This window comes from Leptodactylus fuscus, chromosome 2 (assembly GCF_031893055.1).
Source record: "Leptodactylus fuscus isolate aLepFus1 chromosome 2, aLepFus1.hap2, whole genome shotgun sequence".
Taxonomy (NCBI): domain Eukaryota; kingdom Metazoa; phylum Chordata; class Amphibia; order Anura; family Leptodactylidae; genus Leptodactylus; species Leptodactylus fuscus.
In genome coordinates, this window is record NC_134266.1 from 273,963,376 (window position 1) to 273,974,791 (window position 11,416).

At 46.4% G+C, this 11,416-nt stretch overlaps 1 pseudogene; it reads right to left on the reverse strand.

Moving 5' to 3' along the window:
- The window catches only part of LOC142194140 (uncharacterized), a 30,837-nt pseudogene extending 25,072 nt beyond the window's left edge, over positions 1–5,765 (reverse strand).
- Positions 5,766–11,416: the final 5,651 nt, after the last annotated feature.

Below are 11,416 nucleotides of genomic sequence, written 5' to 3' on the forward strand. Positions count from 1 at the left end.
ACTGTGTGCACACACACGTATCTAATCCTCCCCTGTGTGGTATTGTGTGAAGAGGCACGTATCTAATCCTTCGGCGTGTGGAACTATGTGTAGACGCGCGTATCTAATCCTACTGCATGTGGTACTGTGTGCAGACGCGTGTATCTAATCCTATGGCGTGTACAACTGTGTGCAGAAGTGCGTATCTAATCCTCTGGAGTGTGGAACTGTGTGTAGACGCGTGTATCTAATCCTACGGCATGTGGTACTCTGTGCAGATGCGTGTATCTAATCCTATGGCGTGTACAAATGTGTGCAGACGCGCGTATCTAATCCTCTGGAGTGTGGAACTGTGTGTAGACAGACGCCTGTATCTAATCCTTCGGCATCTGGAACCGTGTGCAGACGCACGTATCAAATCCTTCAGTGTGTGGAACCGTGTGCAGAAGTATGTATTTAATCCTCTGGTGTGTGGGACTGTGTGCAGACCCGTGTATCTAATCCTCTGGTGTGTGATACTGTGTGCTGATCTGTGTATCTAATCCTCTGATGCGTGTATCTCAGTTTGGATATCAGTGATGTATTGTGCATGTGGAGTGACCGTGTATATTGCAGTTGGAATATGAGTGAAAGTCTTGCAGGTTTGTATTGGCTAAGGGGGGGGGTTTGTGTTTGGAATACTGAATCTCAGCAACGGTACGTCCGAGCGAGTTGGAGTCTCGTCTTAAACCTTCCCGGATATCTGAAGTATCTCTGTACCAAATTTGATGAAGATCGGTCCAGTCGTTTGGTTTGCATTAGAGAACAGACAGACAGACAGACAGGAATTCATTTTTATAATATAGAGAGATATACAGCCATATACTGCAGTGTGTGAGGTAAATACATGAGGGGACTCTGTGACTGTATATATACTGAGGTAATACTGCAGTATATATGATATATCAGCTATATACTGCAGTGTGTGAGGTAAATACATGAGGGGACTCTGTGACTGTATATATCCTGAGGTAATACTGCAGTATATATGATATATCAGCCATGTGTGAGGTAAATACATGAGGGGACTCTGTGGCTGTATATCTCCTGAGGTAATACGCCAGTATATATGATATATCAGCTATATACTGCAGTGTGTGAGGTAAATACATGAGGGGACTCTGTGACCAGCGCCGCACCTCCCATGAGGCGACCTGAAGCGACCGCTTCAGGCGGCGCTATGCCAGGGCCCCGGGGAGGGCGGCATTTTTGCTTACCTAAGCCAGTCCAGGACAAGCTGTCCTGGACTGGCTTAGCGTCACCGAGCGGTGGATTGGGGAAGCCGCTGGAGCAGCGCTGCTCCAGCGCCTCCCCTCACGCTCAGGCAGAGAGCAAGTCCTCTCCCTGCCTGCTCTCTGCCTGCTAACGCCACTCCGCCCCGCCCCCCTTGCGCCACCACGCCCCCTTCGCTCCGCCCCCTCCTCCTCCGCCTCGGGCAGCGAAAAAGGTAGGTTCACCCCTGTCTGTGACTGTATATATACTGAGGTAATACTGCAGTATATACAGTATAGTGGGTGATACTACACTAGTAGTGCTGTGTAATGTGAATATGGTCACACCAGTGCTGTGTAAGGTGACAGACCCCAGTATTATACTCCCTGATACAGCAGACATGTTTCCTCAAAGAGGATGAAGATGGAGGAGACAGGAAGTGACATCTGATCCTAAACTGCTCCCTCCCTACAGTAACACACTAGGCACTATATACTCCTAATGCTGAATATGCACATATATATACTCCTAATGCTGAATATACACACATATATACTCCTAATATACACACATATCTACTCCTAATGCTGAATATACACAGATATATACTCCTAAAAGCTGAACCAGTGTGTATAAATGTACACAACTACTGCACAAAGAAGAAACTGTGGGAGTTATTGGCTCCCCCATCCCAAAGTCATGTCCCCATTTTCTGATGGCTCCGGGGGTGTCTTTCTGGCCAGCCAGTTTACAGTCACTGGACAGCAGGTGTCCAAGGAGGGAGAGCGGGCTAATGAACCTGAGTTGAACCCCAGACACATCTTTCCCAGCAGCCTAGAAGGTATACCTCTTTCTCAAGATTCTGCAGTGTGGGTAGGAGATTACCTAGAAGGAAGGTGTGGCTAGAAACCAGCCTTTTACTGGGAGGAAGTACAAGATTCTGTGATACTCAGTAAGGAGGCAGCTGGGGTGTCCCTTCTCTACAAGAAGACCCTCTACACTTGTTCTGATCCTGGGCTCTAGGAGTGAGACCACAGTGAACTGAATTACACATTTGTTCTGGTATTTGTTTTTACTTTTATTCCCATTTTATTTTCTGTACTGTATTGTGCTTTTTCCTGTATTTGCTTGACCATCCTTGATGTGTATTTCTGTTATGTTGTATTCTGTTATGTTAGCGGCTAGTACTGACCCACTTGGGTTAATAAATATATAAAATTTATAAAGCTCATTTCATATTATCCTGTGAACTCAGTCCACTTACAGGGCATGAGTGGAAGGTTAAGAAGGGTGATCGCAGGTGTGCGAAGAGGCTTGGCAAGGTGATATTCTTCAGGAAATCATAAGGGACAAGGAGACGGGTGAAGAACAGGTAAGGAAAAAAGGAGAGGGAAGGAGGACAGGCCCTAGAAACCTTGTAAAATACAGTAAGTATCCCAGTAGGACAAGATCGCAGCAAAAGCCTCTACCTAATGATTGAGGAAGACGGTTAGATACTCCAGGCTCCGAACATCGTTCTTCCATGCTATCAACTCAGGAGCTGTAGGGGTCGCCCCATTTTCCAGGTTAGAGCAATAAGCGTCTTAGCTGCTGTGCATAAATAAAGGAATAACCAAGAAGTTTTCTTACCTAGATGTCTTGGGGGAAGATGAAGGAGGAAGGCGACAGGGTCTAATGGGACTCCCAGAAGAAAAAGGGCATTAGCGATAGTCCTGACCTCTAATGTGCCTATTGAAGTCTGACAGTGCAAACAGGTACGGGGTGTGGTCGGATTAAGAGAGTGAAGCAAGGCAGGGGTATGGTGCCAGTGCATAAGCATCTTGTAATGTGTTTCCCTAAATGTCACACATGAAGAGGATTTAGCTGCACGAGACCATATAACCTGCCATTGCTCTGGTGAGATCCGTCTATCCAGGGCCTCAGACCATCTAGACGTATTTATGGACCAAAGGTGTCCACCTCCAGAGGAGGACAACAGTCTATATATATCGGAGACCAGGCATATATATAACATATCCATGTGTGAATAAGACCTTATAATTGCCTACTAAAAACTGTCTTTGCCAAAGGGGCAGCACCAAATATTCAAGACAAGGAATGACATCAGTGACTCTTATTTTATTTAAAAAATTACTTCAGTGTATTTTTTATTCTGTTCTATCACTTTTACCCGTAATAGTTAGAGTGCCCATAGATTTTCACTATTACATGGAATTCTCCTGCAACATGAAAGAACTTATGAATTCAGCAAAAAAATAAGATGAGGATTCAGCTTCAAGACTCAGAACAAACAAGTATCTTCATTTCTTCAGTAGATTGGACGGAAGCATGTTAAGTACTGTGTGAATTCTCACATGTTTCAGGAGAATGTATTTACTACTATAACGCTTCCCGCATTCTGTACACAAAAACTGCTTCTCCCCTGTGTGAATTTTCTCATGTTTTACAAGACAAGACTTATTTGTAAAACTTTTTCCACATATTGAACATGAATATGGCTTCTCCCCGCTGTGAATTCTCTCATGAGTAATAAGATAGCGACTTTTTGTAAAAGTTTTTCCGCATTCCTTACATGCATATGGCTTCTCTCCTGTGTGAATTTTCTGATGTTCCAGAAGATTTAATCTAGTACTGTAATACTTTCCACATTCTGAACACAAAAACGGCTTTTCTCCTGTGTGAGTCCTTTTGTGTCTAACAAGGATTGATTTCTGTATAAAACATTTTCCACATTCTGAACATGAATATGGCTTCTCTCCTGTGTGAATTCTCTCATGAATAGTAAGATTTCTTTTCGTTATATAAGATTTCCCACATTCTGAACAAACGTGTGGCCGCTCTCCTGTGTGAACTTTTTGATGTTCAACAAGAACTGACTTCCGCGTAAAACATTTCAGACATTCTGGACATGAAAACGGCCTCTCTCCGGTATGAATCTCCTCATGTTTGAGAAGAACCGATTTCAACATGAAGCATTTCCCACATTCTGAACATGAATATGGCTTCTCTCCGGTGTGAATTCTCTGATGTAGAACCAGATTTGATTTCTGTCTAAAACATTTGCCACATTCTACACATAAAAATGGCCTCTCCCCCGTGTGACTTCTCTGATGTTGTTCGAGCGCTGACCTACAGGGAAAGCATTTCCCACATTCTGAACAGCAATGTGGCCTCCCAACCTTGTGACGATTTCTGCACGCATAAAGAGATGACCTTTTTATATAGTGTTTTCCACATTCATCACATTGATATTTTTTACCCCCTTTGTGATCTGCACTTGTGGTAACAATCGGAGACTGGTCAGGAGATGGGTCACCGGGATTAGGGGGATTATATGATAGATCTGTACTGTGAAGCCCTGGATTTACATCGAGAGTGAGGAGGTCTTCTGAAGAACGCTGCAAGATATCTTTATCTTCTACCTGAGAGTTTATGACATCTTCATCTTCTACTTTATGACTCATGTCTTTATCTTCCACATTATAATTTACATCTTCATCTTCTACCTTACAGTTTATGACATCTTGATTTTCTACTTTGTAGGTTGAAGTATCTTCATCTTTTACTTTATAGTTTACATCTTCATTTTCTGCCTTATAGATTGTGATATCTTCTTCTTCTTCAACTTTATAGTTTATAACTTCATCTTCTACATTATATTTCAGAGATAAATTTTCCTCAGAATTTTTTCTGGAATTTTCTGTTAGGATTAAAAATGGATTACGTGATTTAAATTTTTGAAACGCAAAGTTGAGAAGTTTACAATATTCCTTAAAAGGTGCATGTGGGGCCTCAGCCTTACAAAGCTTTCTATAACATTTACACCTACAAATATCTGAAAAGCATAACCTTGTCTGGTAATCGACCCTGTCCTCTACCATCACAATTGCCCCTTCAATACCAATTAGACATCACTTTAATACTGCACAATCTGTAGTTGACCTGTCATGTCTGATAACTCCCTCAGTTGCATGCACTTTAAACAGCCGCCATAGCCATAGTGCTGAGTCCTTTGGTGTTTTTATATTTGCACTAGCACTTCCCCATTCTACATTGCCATGCATGCGGTGGTCTTAGTCTGTTATATTTAGGTAGGTGGTACACGTCACAGTAACATCCACATGATGCCAAGACACAAGGTTCCCAGAAGAACAGTCTCTCCTTACCTGGTAATTTGAGGGGCTGGTGGTCCTCCATCTTTATGTCCTTGTACAGATCCTTGTGTTCTTCTAAATACTCCCACTCCTCTATGGACGTCCTGACACCTTATAGGAATCTGACAACAGAAAAATACCATCATCACCCAGACCACTCCAGTAGGGTTACTATGTAATTTCCCAGTATTTCCAGCAGGGTCACCTCTCCAGTCAGCAGCTCAGTGATCTTGTTGGTAAAGTCTAGGATCTTCTGTTCATGTATCAGTGATAAAGGTGGAGACTCAGTGATGGGTCTCTGGGTTTTACCCCGTCCTCCTGACATACGTAGATGGCTTTTGCGAGTCAGACAGTCATTTAATGTCTTCTTCCCTACAGTGTAATCCTATGTATAGAGAAAGGCCGCCATACACATTAGAGAAAGGTGACAAAATCTTTGTATTTCAGAAGGACAGACCAACTATCTGATGTGTATGGTGGCCACATGACTATTAACCAAAACTTACCTACTCCACAGCCCTGGTTTATTCTAAGACCATAAAAACCAGTTTACTGGCACCTCTAGGGCTCTGCAAAAACAACACAATGTCCAGAAAGTCTATACTCCAAAAGCTATAACACGCAGTGCTCCTTCCCTTCTGAGTCCTGCTGTGTGCCCAAGCAGTTGATGCCCACATATACTTTTATATATAAACTTCTTTGTCCCTGGGATAGCCCATTTAATAGTTTTGCGATTGCCTGTCTCTGATGACACAAAGTGGTCGCAACATACTGTATTAGGCACTGAAATGGCATATTTCTATAAAAAAATTTAATTTTGATTTGTACATTAATTTTTGGGAAGCAGTCTTGGGCCCAAGATGATAATACTCCTTGAGAAATTGGTATATAGTTTCTAAAATGGGGTCACTTTTGAGGGGTTTCCATTGTCCTGGTACTTTAGGGGTTCTGCAAATGTGACATGGCACCTGAAAACTATTCCAGCAAAATCTGCCCTCCAAAGGCCAAATAATGCTCTATGCAATCCGCGCCCCACCATGTACCCATACAGCAGATAACCACAAATTGGGTATTGCCGTGTTCAGGAGCAATTGTGTAACTACCTGTGGGGGGCTGATTCTCCTTTATCCCCTTGTAAAAATGAAAACTTTGGGGATAAAGTGATGTTTTAGGAATTTTTCATTTACACATCCCAATGTTAATAAAATCTGAGAAACAGCTGTGGGGTCAAAATGCTCACTATCCCCCTTGATGAATCCTGTGAGGGGTGTAGTTTCCATAATGGGGTCACTTTTGGTGGGTTTCCATTGTTTTGGTACTTTAGGGGCTTTGCAAAGGAGACAGGGCACCCGAATACTATTCCAGTAAAAATAGCTTTTTAAATGCAAAGTGTCGCTCCTTCGCTTCCATTCGCTGCCGTGCGCCCAAATATCAGTTTACACCCACATGTGGGGGATTTCTGTGCTCGGGAGAAATTGCATAACAAACTGTGCGATGCATTTTGTCCTTTAACCCTTTGTGAATATAATTTTAATACAAGCTATGTAAGGGATTAACTAGTCTCGCAGCGTATAGCTTATATACCGCACACAGTCAGAATAATAATAGTAAACCTTCCACTTACTGCAGCGATATCTCCGTCCAGTATCTGCTCTGTATTCCCTACACCACAATAGTTCTAGGACCTGTGATGATGTCACTGATCTGGGGGCGGTGTCACGGTCATGTGATTACTACATAAGAGGGCGGAGTTTAGCAGTGCAGTATATAACAGTGGCTATAGCACCTGTGATGTCACATGAGGGGAGGATGTCAGCAGTAGGGGGAGACTCTTCAGTTGTCACTTGGCTGCTCTTTCAGGGGTTAAAAAACACAAGTTGTCCTGCAAAAATCTATCGATGGAGATTATAAGAAAAAAGTTCCGGCTTTCAAAATTCAGAGATGGAAAACTAAAAGCTTTGTCCTGCTGAGGATCACGTTCACTGTCCGAGGAAATCTTTAGTAAATAAGATAAGAGATAAGATAAGATAATCCTTTAATAGTCCCACATTGGGGAAATTTCAGCGTGTTACAGCAGCATAGTAATACAGATACAGGATAATATAGAGTAATATATTACAGACGTAGACACACATAAGCTGAGAAGAGAAGATATACTAGGAGGCCATAGCAGCTAAGGAAAAACAGAAGAGAAAGAGGAAGACCTCATGGTCATAATCATTAGTTCTCTGTGCGGAGTGATTTTCGCTTGGTCTGATGTAGATTATACAGCCTGGTCGCGGTTGGAAGGAAGGACCTGCGATAGCTTCTTCTTACACTTGGGGTGAAGCAGACGGTCACTTACAGTGCTGCCAAGTCCCATGAGGGTCCCATACATGGGGTGTGATTTGTTCTCCCGCATGGAGGTCACCACAGACAGCGTCCTTCTGTCAACCACCACCTGTACTGGGTCCAAGGGGCTCCCCAGGACAGAGCTGGCCCTCCTGATCAGCCTGTCAAGTCTATTTCTGTCCCTGGTTGATATACTGCTTCCCCAGCAGGCCACACCGAAAAAGATGGCTGAGGCAACCACAGAGTTGAAGAAGGCCCTAAGAAGTGTCCCCTGGACTCCGAAGGCCCTCAGCCTCCTGAGCAGGTAGAGTCTGCTGTGGCCCTTTCTGTGCAGCGCCTCCAGGTGATCAGCCCAGTCTAGTTTATTGTTGAGGAGCACGCCCAGGTACTTATAGGTCCTGACTATCTCAATACATGTTCCTTGGCTCTCCACCGGGGTCGGAGCACCTCTCCGTTTACTAAAGTCCACCACCATCTCCTTGGTCTTCCCAGCATTAATCCTGAGCTGGTTCTGCTGGCACCATTAGCACAAGTGTGAACGCCCCCGGAGATTGAAAATTGAGTGCCCCCCTCCACCCCACGGTTGCATTCATCTCCATTTTTTGTCAATAAGACATAGGAATAGCCTTAAGAAAGACATCTAAAGGTAGGAGAAGAATAGCCTTTCTTAAGGCTATTCCTACGAGAAAAAAAATGTGATTTTAATGGTAGAATCCCTTTAAACTATATTTCAGCCCTCCAATGGTCCGAGGGACAGTGAACTGGCCCACTGTTTAAAAAGTTTGAGGACCCTTGCCTTATATAATAGTGTGTAATGGCTTCATATTGGCATTACATTATACCACATTAGGCTTATTGTGCTGCTGCCACCTAATGACCAAAATGACACATTGATCTGTCTGCATAAATAATGGTTTATTCCTTGCTTGTCATGTTAGGGCCCTATGTGTCACAGCGAATGGGCCCCAAGGTGTTGCAGATCCCAGGACGGTGGTTTAATTTGTTGGTTATTAATTGAATTAGTTAAATTATTATTGGTATGGCCGGTATCATTGTTCCCTCCCTCTTTGTTCTTTACAGTTGGTCTTACCTGATGGAGGTCAATGATGGGTCAGCTGTGTCCAGGCACGAGCAGGTTCTGGTGATTTCTGTGAAGTCTGCCTAGTAACAGGAGTCATGAGCTGATTGGTCAGCTGGCAGCTGTGGCGGGAGATGGAGATGTGTCAGCTGTGCTATTTTTAGCATGAGCAGGTTCTGAGGTGATCTGCCTAGCAGCAAGGTCAGCAGCTGATTGGTCGCTTGGTCTCAGTGGCGGGAAGATTTGAGTTTATAAGAGCCCAACCTGAGGTGATTGTGGCAGCGTCATCTGGATCTACCATGGAGCAGCAAGAGATATTTTATAAGGATGTGGTATCTAAATTCTGCTAAGCCCTGACCCTGAGGACGACCTGTGCCAGATCACTGCTGTGTACAAGAACCCTTTGTAATACTATGGGCCCTTGAAGCATATAGAGAAAAGGGCTGGGACTGGCGGGAGATTTACAGGTTTACCTTTAAAATTATTGGAGACTCCATTTGTGGGTTATTCGGATTGGCCCTTGGGTTCAAAGGGTGGAGTAGTATATAAATGAGGTCACGTGGTTGTGGAAGCACCTTCTCTCAGTGTCGTGCTGGAGAGAGGATCGAGCGCCAATGGACGTGGAGCGGCTCATTGTTGACAGGTTCAGGACGGAGGGTTCTGGCTGGCTTGATGCCTTGCTGAAGAATTTCCAAGGGACCGTGTCGGTGGAGCAACAGCTTAACATGTCGGGAGCACAGCCGGAGGGTCCGTCGGGTGAGCAGAAGGAAGCCAGGCCTCCACGTCGGTTGAGTCCCAGTCCCCCCCCGGGTATGGTAAGAGGCGGAGCGGGAGATCGGGCGCAGCGGCGGCGACGAAGGGTAAGTCCGTGTCGGCAGGTTGTCAATCTCGTGCACCCGAGCGTTCGCGGGCCCGCGCACGGCCGTCAGCTTCTGCAGGTGCGGGTACTGCTGTCATCCCTGTCTCTCAGCGTGCGGCGGGTCACGTGGGTGGGCGAACACTGCTCCCGGGTCCTAGCGCTCATCTGGGCGAGGGTGGCTTCGCTTCCCCTGGGCGTTTTACTGAGGCTGCAGCAGGGAATCCCTCCATGGGCGCGCGGGAGCCCCTAGATCTCCCGCTTGCTGTAGTGGGCGCGGATGCGAGTATTTCCCGGCCGGGTGGCGGGGGGGAGGGGCCGGCGCCATTTTCTCAAATGCAGCACGGGACAGCGTATGCCCACCTCGGGGTTGTGCATGGAAGTGCATGGGCCCCCCCTTTGCCGTCGGCTTCCTCTTCCAGCAGCCCGGTAAGCCCTGTGGGGGGGGGGGGGGTTTGGGGAGCAGGGGGGCGACAGGTCATATTTCACTTCCCCTTCAGCCTCAATGTCAGCCTTTGCAGTATCCTGGTCTGGGGGGTTACCCTGCTACTGTATCAACGGTTAGTTTACATGGGGCTTTGCTCAGCTCCCAGGCCCCTCCCTCCGCTTTGCTGCAGTCGCCCATGGCTACGGGTTCAGCTCGGGATCCTGCTGGACATAGATTGAGTTCACATGCACAGGCCCCTTCCGGTGTTATGTCACCTCACCGGCATAGACGCACTTCTGCCTCTGCTTCTTCTTCCTCTTCAGGTTTACAAAGGCACTCTCGCCGCCGGTCGAGGGAGAGGTCACCTGTCCACTCCAGGAGGAGTTTTCGCCATCGTTCGCGTTCCCGAGGAAGACGTCAGCGATCCAGGTCTAGAAGTAGGTTTTCCCGTACCCAGTCGGGCGAACGAAGGTCCTCCTCTCTCCGCCGTTCCTCGGTTGGGTCACATAGACGCTCTTCTTTCTCCGGGTCAAGACGTTCACATTCCAGAACGAGCCATGCTTCAGTGGGGAGGACATCCAGAAGGGGCTCTCCGGGGGCGTCCCACAGCCCTTCGGTTCACCAGCATCCTCAAGTTTCTTCACCTGCTCAGTTGGCAGTCTCCGTTCCACCGCCGGCCCCTCCTTTGCCAGAATCAGGGACCAGAAGAGAAGGTGAGTGCTCTGCTTCTCTTGCTTGGTCTGCCCTATCGGCCCAGGGCCCTCCTGAGGATTTAGCTTCAGTTTTGCGTAGGGTAGCTAGTCAGTTAGATGGTTCGGTTGCACCGGCCGCTTCACCTACGGCTTCTTGGGGTGTTTGCCTTCCGTCCGTAGATGGGCAGACTGGTATGACTTTCCGTGACTCCATCTTTTGCGGAGTGTCTCTGCTAGGCATTAACGTTCCGGCAGACACTCGGGAAAAGATTTTGAAAGGGGAGTATATTGACATTTGGTCTCTCCTTTCACCCGACCATGTGACGGTTGATAAGGAGAGGTCATTTGAGCGCGGTTCAGATAGGAAGCCCAAAGTCGCTAAGACGTTTGGGAATTGGTTACAGGCCTTTTCTGTTTTATCGTATATCTTGTGTCAGCACTCGCCTGAGAAGGGTCCAGAGCTTTTCGTGTACCTAGACACAATTTATAGCGCCCACAAAATGCACGGTGGTGCGGCTTGGTGGCGCTATGACGAGGAGTACAGGCGGCGTTTAGCCTTTACTCCTGCCATTGGTTGGGCTTCAAAAGCGGCTGATGTCTGGATCCAGTTGATCCTATCGCAGAAGGCTATGCGTCCCTTTCAGGCAG